At 30.6% G+C, this 14997-nt stretch overlaps 1 pseudogene; it reads left to right on the plus strand.

The window, feature by feature from the left end:
* The first annotated feature begins 2151 nt into the window (after nucleotides 1-2151).
* LOC114743891 (UPF0481 protein At3g47200-like) lies at nucleotides 2152-7938 on the plus strand (annotated as a pseudogene).
* Nucleotides 7939-14997: the final 7059 nt, after the last annotated feature.

Genomic DNA, 14997 nt, shown 5'->3' on the forward strand with positions numbered 1-14997 from the left:
AACTTTCTCTCAGCACCCTATAAATAGAATCAAAAAATATCTTCTCTCCCTGTCTTATAAATAAATTCAGATGAGTAAGCATTAACATTGATTGACTGTGGATGACTTAAAAATCACGACATTTTTATGTAATTTTAAAATTTTATTTTTTTAATTGACATGTTCACTAATGGTTAGTGCTGGTTAAGTCAATGGTTGTGACATTTTTTTTAGTTAGGAACTTTTGTGTAATTTTGTACGTGAAAAATATTATAATGTTTGGTAGCGTAGAATAATACTTGGCATGTAAATTTACATCTTAAATAAAAAAACTAAATTGATTTTTATTATCATCACTTGGAAAAAAAATATTACTCGGATGAGCTAAAGCATAACTCATTTACTTTTCGATGGTATTTTATATATAAATACACTAGTATATATTAATTCAATTAACATGTTGCTTGCAAGCACATGGGTTGTGACTTGTAATCCCGAGGCAGACCATCTTACGGCTCAAAAGGTCACAGAGGATCATTATTGCTCCGTACTTGACTTCTACTGATCCAGTGGATTAAATGCCACCCAAAATTAGGATGACATATGCGAAAATGATATGGGTGACGTCACTCAAATCCATCAACTGCTAATGCTTCGACCAGTTTTATTTATGAGCTTTTTTTTTTTTTTTTTTTTTTTGGTGACATTATTTATGAGCTTTTAATTTGAACAAAGATGTGGTTTATTTTATATCTAACCATTTAATACATTTTTTTTAACAATTTTACTCTTAATTATTTTTTCTTTTTCTTTGTTATGTCCCATTGTTACATTTCCCCATATATTTTCTTTTATCTTAACTTATGTGTTTATAAATGCTTATGAACTCGATTTTAAACAAGTCCCAACTCCAACACGGTTAATGAATATGCAAGGCAAAATGAATAAAAACATTATATTTTGAACTAAGTCTAACATTTTATTTATTTTTATTTAAGAATTGGATTGAGTCTAAAATATTAATGCCTTCATATTAATATGAAAATGGATAAGGTACTTAAATATTTTGAAAGTATCAACGAAGGAATACTTAGAACCTGATTTTTTTTTGCTCTTATTTGCCTTAAAAATTTATTTGTGTAACAAAAATATCCTAATTATTATCCTCTATTAAATTTAACTGTTTAATTATATGGTTTGACTAGTATCTTTAACAGATAATATTTCAAGACAAATATACTACGAAATGAAACTTCTAAACCACATAAAAGCCACAGAAACTTTTCAAATATTGGATGCTGATTCGTGAATATTGACATATTTAGGTACCATATGAAAAATACAAATACCAATTAGCCAGGCTCTTTTTATCATCTGGAATAGCCTAGACTCCTACCTTTTTTCTTTTTTTTTTTTGACCAGCAGACTCCTACCTTTTCTTGACGTTAGGAAAAAATCAAAACGCATACTATTTTTATTTTCATACAAGTTTAAAATCTTGAGTTAAATTAGCCAAAAATTCCAAATGCTATTTATTTATTTCAATAAAAGAATTTATACCCTTGATATCTAATGACACTTTATCTTATTGTTATTGCTTTATTACGGTCCAAATGACAAACTGAAATCTTCTTTATTTAAGTATTTTTTGCATTCTTTTCCTCCAGACCAAGTCAAATTACTTTTTGTACCTGTTTCATAAACTTGATTCTGGGAGAATGTTATTAGTTATTAATTTATCGAACATCATTTTTAAACCAGGAATTTTATTTTTCTTTTCTTATTACAAAAATTTAATTTCGTTATTTAAATATAAATATGAAAAAAATTTAACTTCATTACACATGGTTTCCCTTTTTTAAAATGTCAGACATAATTTGTTCAATCAAATTAAACATTACATTTCATTGCAAGCATGTTCTCTTTTTTTTCTTTTCCTTTCCTCCGTGCTTCTGCATATTTCTCTTCCTTCCAACCCCCCCCCCCCCAAAAAAACAAATTTTCATCTGCCTAATCCCAAGCAAATTAAACTTTCTCTTTAATAATACTGATGCGAAGTGTCTGGCTCTCCCACTAAGAAATATTTTAGTATTCATTATCTCTACCAAGATGCATCTATATAATAACAAGGAACCATATAGTGTCGTCTTCAGAATTCTCCACGCAGTTAAAGATCCCCCCCCTCTCTCTCTCTCTCTCTCTATACAGAGTTAAGGAAATTGCTCCCTGCAACTCAGATTTCAGACTGCTCATCCAACACAACAGACTATTTTCTGAGAAGAGACTACTTCCAGGTTCACAATCTCTCTCTCTCTCTCTCTCTCACACACACACACACACACACACACACACACGCAGAGTTTTTTGAGAAAAGGAAGCTTTGTTTTACTGGGTTCGGTGTTGAATAGACATAAGCTCTGTATTTTCTTGCTTTCTTCTTCTTCCTGTCAATGATCCATATTTCCATTTCTTTAATTACTGCTGACACTGGAAAGTGGAAGCCATTATTCTCAATATCTCTGTTAATTCAACTGCTTAAACGGCACTATCTTTTTTTTTTTGCCTTTTGCCTTTTGCCCAAACGCTTAAATGATACTATCATCTCACAGGGTTTTGATTCCCTCATTTTGTGTTAATAAGTTTTTATTTTACCCCAACAATATTATCTTATTATGTAAAGTTGGCTACACGCATCATACAGTTTCATTATCTTATATTAATCCGTTTGATAATTTTATTGAATATTATCTATCTTTATGTTTTTCCGAAGAATTTTGTACTGTCCTAATGCTTCTCATAACTTTCTATGCGTGTATCTGAACGACGTCAAAATGACTTAACATACACCACGCATCAGTGTAAACTTTTTCTTTTCGTATATGTTCATTGCACATTTTTTTCCAACATCTTCGATACCGAAGAAGAGAATTTTAAACAATCCAAGTTATTTCAAAAGGAAATAAATAATCTTTTATCAAATAAAAAAGTACATTAATAAGTGAGAGCATTTCAGCTCTATCTCTGAGGCAAAAAGGAGTCAAAGGGGGAGGGAGGGAAGACTTGGAAGAAACATCTAGGAGGTTTCATACTTTTGTGCGCGCGTGTTTTATATATATATATATATATATATATATATATAAGTTTACTAAAAACTAAAAAGAGTAGATCCATATGAGATCTCTGGTCAAAAAAAAAAAAATCCATACGAGATCTGAGATGATCCAAACACGACAAAATTGTAATGGTACCCAATTGTCCAAGGACACAGATTTCGAAGAAGTCTAGACAGCCGTAGCGAGAAATCAAATAGTAATGGACGAACGTTTTTCCCCCACAAGTAGGACCAGCCATGTGTAAAGTGGGTAGATAATAAAAGAGAGAATTGCAATTAGGTCCCATTCAAGAGAATTAAATGTAAAAAAGTCCCTTAAAATCATGAAATTATTCTGAAGTCTCAAAGGACCTTTTTGCAATAAATTTTATTTGTTTCATTACCAAATTACCTTTCTTTTTTTTTTAAACTTTATATTGACAACTGAAAGAGCAGTGGTTGACAACTCAGGGTGTAAGGATTGACAACTATCGCGGCTGGTTTGACAACACATTTTCTCAGCATATCACACCATAAGTTTCAAACCAGCCGTGATAGTTGTCAATCCTTACACCCTGAGTTGTCAACTACTGCTCTTTCAGTTGTCAATGCAAACTTAAAAAAAAAAAAAAAAAAAGTAATTTGATAAGTAAACAAATAAAATTTAATGCAAAAATTTTTTGAGACTTTAAAATAATTTCATAATTTTAAGGGACCTTTTTGCATTTAATTCCTTGAGTGGGACCTAATTGTCATTTTCCCATAATAAAATGACGCTCCTGCGTCTTGTTTCTTTCTTTCTTTCTTTTATTTTTTTTTTAAATCACTATGCGGCTTTATTAAAAGTATATATATAAAGCTTCATAATAAGTGAATAATAAATTTCAACTCGTTTGTTATTAAGATTTTTTTAAGTGATCATTATATCTTATCTTCATAGTATTTTTCTTTAATAATAAGTGCGTCTCTCATTCAGACCATTAATGTAATAATTGAGTAGTAAACTATAACATGTAGGTAGAACCATTATAAGTCGTTGAGTCTGACCTTGTTTGATCAATTCGATTTTTTTTAAAGAAGTATAAATGATAGCAATTAAATTTAATTATATTGTTTTAAGGAAACTAAAGATTTATAGATAAAAAGGATTATACAAAAAATCACTTAAGATTTCTACAAAACCGCCCGCCATCTCCATCTATCACCTCCTTTAGCACATTAAAGGTAGTTTTAATTATACCATAAGCCTTTCTAAACATTAGGCACTAATCACATTTCATGTTATTCTTATCATCACATGAGTTAATTTTAAATAACTCAAGAATTCCGAGAAGTCGAAGAATTTCTCTTTCAGTAAGATTATTAAATTTTTAGCTCCGAACAAGATGAAGATGGGATAAATTGATTAGTAAATTAATGTCATTAACATGACAACCGACTTAGTACTGACTCACAACGCACCATACAAGAGAGCCATGTCATATCTATCCGTCTCATATGTTTTACTAATTTTTTTACAATATATTTTTTCTGCTATAAAGGATGTTTGGAATCACTTTTTGAGCGTCAAAATGTGATTTTGGCAAAAAGCAAGGTGAAACTCAGATATCGGACTTAAAACTAATCCCAACAAAACAATGAGCTTTTAAAGTTCAATCACATTTTGACAAGATGTGATTCCAAATATGTTTTCTTTAGCCAAACACTTCTCCTGCTAGTTAATTTTTATTATAAGAGTTAGTTAATGAGCTTACACAAGACTCAATTTACTTTGGATTTTGCTTTAATAGGAATCATTTTCTCACTTTTCATTGTCATTTTAATTACAGGTTGGGATTCGATGGCATCTAGTGACCACACAAACGTTTGTGGCTCACCAAATCCTGCATATAAGCTAGTCAAAGACATTGTGATCGATATAAAAAACGAACCAGAAGATCACAACACAACCAAGTGTAACATCTACAGAGTTCCGGGCAATCTTCGGAATGTGAATAAAGATGCCTACACTCCTCAATTGGTCTCAATAGGACCCCTTCACTATGGCCAAAAAAAGCTAAATCCAATGCAAACGCAGAAACTACGATACCTTAATCTCTTCTGGGATCGTCTCAAGAACAATAGTGCTGAAGCTAAAATGGAAAAATTCAAGAAGTTCCTTGAAGAAAAAGAAGAAGCCATACAGCTACGTTATGCAGAAAAACTCAGGTACAATATCAGGAAGAAGTTGGTGGAGATGATGTTATTAGATTCTGTGTTCATCATGGAGCTGTTGCTGAGGATTCAAAAGCAAAAATCACCAGAAGAAAACAGAACATATTCAGATGATATTATACTGAAACAATCATGGCTGAAGAAGAGTATCCAGAGAGATTTGCTTCTGCTTGAAAACCAGATCCCCTTGTTCATCTTGGTGGAGCTGTACGATAATGTTGTTCCTGAGACTGATAAAATGCGTCCCACGTTTATTGAACTTGCCCATGACTACTTCGAATGTTTTCATACTTATAAAAAGGCGACTCTTCTTCTACTGGAGAAAGTGGTGGAAGCTCAGATTTCAATTGCAAGCCCTCAAAAAATTGCAATCTTAATTCAGTTTCCGGTTTTCAAAAGAAGTCGTCTTCATCAAGGTTTAAAAAGTTGCGGGAGAACTGGGAAATGATCCACAGCATTTCACTGATCTGATTAGGTACGCATTTTTCAATTACTACTGTTTTCAGTGACTAATTAATTACTGCTTGTTAGTTATAGTGTTGCTTTAATTTCACATTATCATATTCATGATTAATTAGATTCCTATCATTATTTATTACTCGCTCTGGTATTATATATAAACTTCAAATTTAGAAAGGAACGTAGTCTATTTTATAAACTTCAATTTGGATTTGTCTTAACATTTAATGTACTTTTCTGGTCCTATTTATAAAGCATTTCCAACATGTTTTACATAGATCAAGAAAAACCTTAAACTGTATTAACTTTTCATTAAAATGTAGCAACTTTTCAATTTTACCTCTATTTAATATATACACCTTTCAAAAAAACAACTATCTATACTATAATAAATAAAGGACAATATTTGCATTCATAGTAAAAATTTAATAAGGTGACTTATAAATAGGACTAAGAAAAACCTTCTTTCTTTGCCCTGGACCAAAGGAGCTTTTTTTCTTTTTTAAACTTTGTCCTTAATTATTTATTCTCTCTCATTTGTCATACCCTTTTTTATTACGTTTCCCCACTTTTTTTTTCTTTTTGCTTATTTATTATAAGGACATATTTGAAAACAAAATTATATTTTTAACCTATTTATTTCTTTTAACTAGTTTTAACTAATTGTTCATTATTCATGAATTAGTTATTTGAAGATTATAATAAGGACCGGAAGGAGTATATAATAATTTCTCTGATTGTTTAATATTTATCACTTGTTATTTGAAGCTTATAATAAAGATAGGAGAGAGTATATAGTAATTTATCTGATTGTTTAATATTTATAACTAGGATTAATATAACCTTTGGTGTCTCAAATTTATTTTTATTTTAGTTTTGGTCTTTTAGGTTTCAAACCATATATTTTAGTCTGGTTTAAGTTTTTATTGAATTATAAGGATCGATATTTTAAATAAAAAAATTTAAAAAACCAAAACTTATAATTTGAAACTTGAGGGACCAAAACAAAAATTAAGACAAACTTAAGTGACCAAAAATCATATTGACCTTAACTAACTAAATCTGAGTCTTTATAATATAAAAAGGGTTGCATAAAAAACTAATTTAACAATTTCTTTTATCTTTTTAAATTAGTTATTTATCTTCTGTACTAGGGAGCCGGAACGAGCGTAGGTGCTTGCAAACTAACATATATCTGGAACGAGCATAGGTGCTCACAAGCTAACATGTATTTGTGTGGATTTGATCTTATTATAGGTCTTTCTACATTTTTAAGAGTCTTCATCCTAACGAAAAAGGGTCTCAATTAACGACTGCAACAAAGTTGCGGGAAGCAGGAGTGAGCTTTGAGAAAGTCATCAACAGGCCCTTACTTGACATAAATTTCCAGAAAATTCGACCCTTAAGCTGGTTTCTGTGCTTGGGTTGTATTCCAAAGTTCACTCACTTCAAAGCTCGTTTACAAATCCCAGAATTAAAAATACAAGACTCAACCGAATGTGTTCTGAGGAATCTCATCGCCTTCGAGCAGTGTCATTACCCAGATCAACCTTACATCTGCAACTACGTCGCTTTCGTTGATTCTCTCATTCACACCAAAGACGATGTGGAGTTGCTGGTTGAGAAGGAAGTCATTGTCCATGAACTTGGAAGCGACAAGGAAGTTGCAACGTTGGTGAATAGTCTCTGCAAACATGTTGTCACAGACAAGACATGTTATAAAGGACTTATAGATAGTCTGAACAAACATTACCAGAGACAATGGAATCGTACTATGGCTGCATTGAGGTTAGTTTACTTTAGAGATGCTTGGAGAGCAAGCTCTACTTTGGTCGCAACGGCTGTCCTCGTATTCACAATCTTCAACTTCTGTCGAGTTGTTAGATTGGTCCTCGACCTTGAAGCAAGCGGCCGGCAACCTTAATTAGTTATATAATGTAGCATATAGTATCTATAATTTGAATTATAATTAGGAAACTAATTAATGGGTGTGTTTTGTGATAAAATAACGTGAAATGATCTTCCCCTTGGGTCAAGTTTGGTTGCAGAGTCGTCTTCTTGCTGGTGTTTTGTTCAATGTTTGGCGAATCTTAGTAATGCATGTATTATTTGTGGATGTGTTGTAAGACTTAGCCATCATCTATGTGTGTAATTTATAAATAAAGCATTCATGGTGCCACTTTATTTCTAGGAAATTGTTCTCAATGAACTGACATAAGATAAAAATAAAGCAAAGAGTTTTTAAACCTAAAAAAAAAACTTTTTTGAATGTTAAAAATTATACAACAATCAATGAATTAGGTTTTTTGGAAGAGGATGGTCTCTTACCTATATTTAGTACCTGACAATATGTTGAACAGTATGTTTGAATTCTTATTATCCACATTTAATACCTGACAGTGTGTCAAATGGGAGGATACTACGCTTAGCAAAAAAGTGTTCAACAGTTTTTTTTTTCCTCACTTTATGATGTATGATATTGTCGACAACCTCAACCTGTCTTCCGACTTCCTCAGAAAGTGTGAATTGAAGAAAAGTTACTTTTAAAATAAAGAGACAAATCTGATATTTTCACATAAAAGTGATATTAATTAATTCATCATGTGTGGGTTCTTTCACCTTTCCTCTGGTCTTGCGGAGAATTTGCCTTTGCAGAAAGAATGAAGATTAAAGTAGAAGAGATGAGATGTCATCTCACAAAGGTGTTGAATAAAACTAATAGAATAGACTTACCATAGAATTACCTTAAAATCTTTATTATCATAGGTGGGTTAATCATTCGGGTGAATTCTGACCAAAACCTATTGAACTGGTAAAGCACAAAGTCATCCAAACATATAATAGAACCGTAAGTTTGGTTATCAAAACAAAAAAAAAAAAAATCCAACACCTAAAGGACGGAGAGAGAGAAGAGAAGCACAAAGATATATAAAAACTACTTCCCCTAATCTTAAATGTAAGAAGTAGCTGGTAAGTTTATTTTTTTGATTTTAAATATAAAATCTCATCCAAATTTATATAATTTTTCTCCAAACATTTTTTTCATTGATGGTACATATTATGAAGTTTTTGTTTTTAATAATATATATAGCCGAAAAATATGTTAATTAAATTATAACAAGTTACGGGTATATCAGTAAATTATAAATTAGCTAGTGTTTTGCATGCTAATCACTTCAAGCTAGTTCCTTTTTTTTTTTTTTCCCGTTTTGTTTTGGCCGTCTCACTTTAAGCTAATTCAAGTGATAAGAATAGGGTAAGATGTAGATATAAATGAAGAATTCAAATCCTCTTAATAAAAAAAAATTCAATGCTTTGCTAATTAGTTGTTGATTTACCTTTAAAGAGATAATGAAATGGTTGGTGAGGATATGAATTCTACGTACCTATAAACTTTATTGACCCAATTCATAAATTCCGAGAAGTATGATATTTGATATATAACGTATGCGAAAATTATAGAGATGTGGTTAGAGCCGGGAATCAGGGCCGGCCCGGCCCTCCAGGGCTGGCCCTTCAGGGCTGGCGGGCTTAAAAGGGCCGGCCCTCCAGGGCTGAAATTTTAAAAATACCCCAATTTGCTAAGCCCGGCCCTTAAGCTACAGGGCCAGGGCCGGCCCGCGGGCTTTTGGCCCGTTTAAGGAAAAATACTATTTTTTTATATTTATCAAATTTTTTATAAAAATATAAAAATAAACCAATGAAATTATTAATAAAAGACATAAATATGAATAAAATTAAGTCACAAATATAAAATATCATCATATATAAATATTCATCAACATCTAAGAACATCTAAAACATTCATTAACAAGATAACAACATCTAAAAGTTTTATCTATAATGCAATTGTGCAATAAATAAACACTGTCATTAATCTTTTGAAACTTCATCATCACTATAATTAATTACTTTTCTTCATAAGTATGCTTTTCTTTCGTAACAAAAATATCAAGTTTTTCTTCCTTATAAGAATTTTATTTTTGAATTTTGCAATCTAACTATTATTTTACTTGAATGTGAGAAACATTGTTGTTGAAACTCATGAATTTCTAATTCAAATTATAGAATCACAAGTTATATAAGTATAAAAATATTCTATTATCAAATATATATAATTTAAAAATATCAACGCATATAATATAAATCAAATCATTATTAAAGTCCAAATTAACCGATTTTTTAAAAATTTAATTAGATAAATTATTGTCTAAAACTAAATTTAATTTTAAAATGATAATAATAACTAAATATTTAAAATATTATTAACAATGTAAAAAATTAATAACATTAATATTATATAAAAAAAATTTAAAAAATAAAAAAATTATAAAAGGGCTTAAAAGGGCCGGCCCGCGGCCCTTCAGGGCCGGCCCTTTTAAGCCCTCGGCCCTTCAGGGCCAGCCCTCCAGGGCTTGTTTCTCATTTTAAGAGAAAAATATCAAGCCCGGCCCTCGTAATTTCAGGGCCTAAACGGGCCGGCCCGATGGGCTCGGCCCGTTTTCCCGGCTCTAGATGTGGTCATTCACGTCCTCGGTCAATAATCAACTTAAATTATAAAAGCAGACTTCCCTTTCGATCTTTATTCAGCCTGGTAAAACTTTCTTTTCGTTTAATGCATTTTGTCTTTGGTAAAACGAAAACATATTTCCTCTAATCTTATTTGATTAATTTGGATAGATTAAAAAATTAAATAAATTAGTAAATTATAACAAAATGGGATACGATCTCCTTAAAATATTCATATATACAACGTTGAATTATATATTAGTTTATAAGTTAAAATAAATTAGTTTAAAAATATAAATATAAGAGATAAAACATGTATATTTATGACCAAATTTAACTCCTAATTTTTATATTAAGTACCAAATATAGCATTATTCATCAAATATATTTTTATTTAAAGAGAGGGGTAAGTGTTGACCAAAAAAAAAAGAGAGGGGTAAGTGAGTGGGAAAATAAGATAGAATTGGTTGGAAAAACAAATCAGTAAAATAAGAAAAATGACGGTGGCTGAAGCAGTTGAGGGCGGAGACTATTTGTTAGTCTGTGGGTGACTCAAAAACCATTACATTTTTACATCATTTAAAAATCTTATGTGTATTTTTGCACTTCTTTTTAATTGACACGTCTGCTAATGGTTAATATTGATTAATGGTTGTGATTTTTTTTTTTGCAGTTAATAATTTTTATGTGTATTTTTTACTTGAAACACCATTATGATGTTTGGCAGTGTAGAATAATACTTTGCACGTAAATTTATACCTTAAATCAAATTTATACCACACACCTACCTAATAATAGCAAAAACGTCTATGATAACTGACGTGAATCTAAATTGATTTTAATTACAACCACTTGAATGTGACAAATCACTCGGATGAGCATTCATTTATGTTTTGATAGTACTACACTACTTTCGGTCTTATTTATAAACAAGGTATTATAAATAAAATTGAAGGTAGTATTAAAATTATTGTATCAAAAAAATACTCATCTAGTTCTATTTATAAAGCATTTTCAACATATGTCATATATAATAAGAAAAATCTTAAAATAGATTAACTCTCAATTAAAATGTAACAACTTTTCAAATTTATCCTTATTTAATATATATATCCTTCAAAAAATAACTATTTATATTATAATAAATAAAAAATAAAATAATAGATTTACATAAAAATTTAATAAAATAACTTATAAATATGATCTAAAATTTTTTTTTCTATTTTATAAATAAGATAAGACAAGCATATATTTTTAAATCAATTTTTTTTTGTCAACAATACTAATGTATTCGTTGAAGGCACATGGGTTATAACGTGGAATCCGGAGGCACACTATCTTACGGCTCAAGAGGTGACAGAGCATCATTATTGTTACAAACGTCACTTGATCCTCCTCTAGTGGATTCGATGCCCCGCAGAATTAGGATGACACATGCGAAAATGATACGGGTGACGTTACTCAAATTCATCGCCTACTAATACTCCCAATATTATTTATAAACTTCAAGTATATGATTTATTTATAAGTTTTGACTTGTTGTCTAAATATTTAATATATAAAATTATATTTCTAACATATTTATTACTTTTAACTAATTTAAAATTATTGTTCGTTATCTGTAAATTAGTTATTTGAATAATAAGCACCAGAGGGAGTATAAAATATGGATAGAATAAACCGCCAACGTTTTGAAACCTTTTGGAATGATTTATAAGCAGCATTTCAATTAATTTACAAAATACGAAATAAATAAGTAAGATAAATTTTATCTCAACTCAAGTGCTAATAAGTGTTTATGAATGTGATTCCAAAGAAGTCCCAATTCTAACACGGTTGATGAATATGCAAGGCAAGATAGATAAAAACATGATATTTAAAGTTAAGTCTAACATACTAATATGAAAAGGGATAACGCGCTTAAATAATCTGGAAGTATTTATAAAGGAGCATTTAGGACCTGAATTTTTTTCTTTTTTTGCTTTTATATGCCTTAAAAATTTATTTTCATAGCAAAAATATCCTGATCGTTATTCATCATTAAGTTTGATTGTTCAATTATATAGTTTGACCAGTGTCTTTAACAGTCAAACATAATGACGGATAAAAGTTCAAGATAGAAATGCTCCAAAATAAAACTTCCAAGACATATAAAGGTAAAAAAAAAAAAAGATTTCAAATACTGGGTACTGCTTTATAAACATTTTTGGGATATATAATCATCTTATCCCATATGAAAAGTACAAACACTAATTAGCGAGGCTCTTTTTCATTATTTGGAATAAGTTAGGCTCCCACCTTTTATTGAAGTTAGGGGTAAAAAATCAAAACGCATGCCAATTTTATTTGCATACAAGTTTAAAATCTTGAGTTAAATTAGCTAAAAATTCCAAATGCTATTTCTTTATTTCAATAAAAGAATTTATACCCTTGATATCTAATCACATTTTATTTTATTGTTATTGCTTCGTCAAGCTCCAAATGACAAACTGAAATTTTGATATCTATTTTTATTTCTTTGGCACCAGTACTTGAATTTTGATTCGCAAAAATGTTAATAGTTACTCCCTCCGTTCCTTATTATAAGAGACATTTGATGCTTATGGCATGTTCCTATATATAAGAGACACTTACAAGTTGTCTCTACTTTTTTGTGTTGATTTACTATTTTACCCATATTTATTATCTCCAACTCACACTCTCTCTCCCTCCCATTTGTCTTTCTTTTAATAATTTAATTGTTATCTCTCATGCTCTCTTTTCTTATTAATGAGTGCATTTTTGAAAAAAAATTATACTTTTTACATATTAATTGTTCTCAACTAATTTTAACTGTTTTTTTTATCAACGTACTTCAGTTATTTGTCTCTTATAATAAGGAACGGAGGGAGTATTACTTATGGAACATTATTTTTAAACCAGGAATTTCATTTTTCTTTTCTCATTACAAAAATTTCATTTCGTTATTTAAATATAAATATAAAAAAATTTAACTTCATTATACAGGGTTTCCCCTTTGTTTTTTTAACATGTCAAACATAATTTGCTGAATGAAATTAAACATTGCATTTCATTTCAAGCATGTGCTCTTTTCTTTTCTGTTCTTTTCTTCCACCTAATCCCGAGCAAATTAAACTTTCTCTTTAATAATACTCCTTCCAATTCAAAATATAAGCTAAATTTTATCTATTACGTTTATTAAGAAACTAATTAAAATTAATTTAAAACAATAAATGTCTAAGGCATATATTTGTTTTTCCTAATATACCCTTATTAATAAAGAAAATAAGTAAAAGATATAATAAATGAATTAAAGAGAAAACAGAATATACAGGGATAAAATTAGAAAAAACTCATTAAATATTTGGATAAAAATAAATGTTATCTTATAAAAAAAATCAACACTTTTAAAAAAAGTTTAGTTTATTTTGAACCAGAACGAGTAACGATGTGAAGTATCTGGGTCCACCCCTCGGAAATAATCTAGTATTCATTAAAAACCAGGAACTATATGGCGCCGTCGTCAGAATTCTCCACGCAACACATTAAAGATCCTCTCTCTCTCTCTCTCTCTCTCTCTCTCTCTATATACAGAGCTAAGGAAATTATTCCTGCAACTCAGATTTCAGACGGCTCATCCATATTTTTTTTGGGGAGTGATTTTCAAGTTTATACTTGTATATTTTCTTGGAGGGAGAGAGAGAAGACTTCGAAGAAACACCTGGGGGGTTGCATATATACTTGTATTTTTTTTTTCCAAGTTTCTTTTTTGGGGACTGATTTTCAAGTTTATTAAAGGTGCACAAGATGCTGATGAAGTAGATCCGTATGAGATCTGAGATGATACAAACACGACAAAATTGTAATAGTAATAAGATACTTGGAGCAAAATGATTGTCACTTCTCGTATCTTGATAAGGTTGAAACATGAAAGGGCATTGTGGTAAATTTATTTGGGCAACATCTTTAATATAGTTGTCCAAAGACACATTTGGAAGAAATCTAGACAACCGTAGGTAGTCCCACAAATCAGACAATAATGAATGGACAAGTTTTTCCCCCACAAGTAGGACCAGCCATATACAAAGCAGATAGATAATAAAATGAGTCTCCTATTTCTTTCTTTTGTTTTCTTTTTTTCTTTTAATCACTATAGCACTTCATAACACTACAAAAAAATTGACTTTCAACGGCCACAAAAAGTCGCCGTTCAAAGTTTTCAGTGGCGACTTGTCGCCGTTGAAAAGTCGTTGCTGCAGCAACCGTGGTTGAAAACTTTCAGCGACGACTTTTAGCTGGAAGACACTTTTAGTGGCGATATTCTTGTCGCCGCTAAAAGAATTGTTGCAGCCAAAAAGGATGTTTAGCGACGACTTTTTTGTCGCCGCTAAAAGTGATAGCTAAGAAGAATTGGCTTTACCAATGTCACGTCATTACCGCCAGCCACCACCTCATCATTGACCAGGTGCCACGTCATTGTCACATCACTCCTCCTCACCACATCATCGTCCAAATGTTTTCACCTTAAATGCGTCTTCTTCAAGGTTCGAACTCGTGACCACCTTCTTTCGGTTTCAATTTTCTTGCCGTTGAGCCAAATTGAATTTGTTTATTAATATTGTAAAATAATATATATATATATATATTATTATATTAGACTTTCAACGGTGACATTATAAAGTCGCCGCTAAAAGTCAAACCTTCAGCGGCGACACTAATAGTCGCTGCTGAAAGTGAACCCAGTG

This window comes from Neltuma alba, unplaced genomic scaffold (genome assembly GCF_004799145.2).
Source record: "Neltuma alba isolate B1F8T4 unplaced genomic scaffold, ASM479914v2 tig00004173_pilon, whole genome shotgun sequence".
NCBI lineage: Eukaryota > Viridiplantae > Streptophyta > Magnoliopsida > Fabales > Fabaceae > Neltuma > Neltuma alba.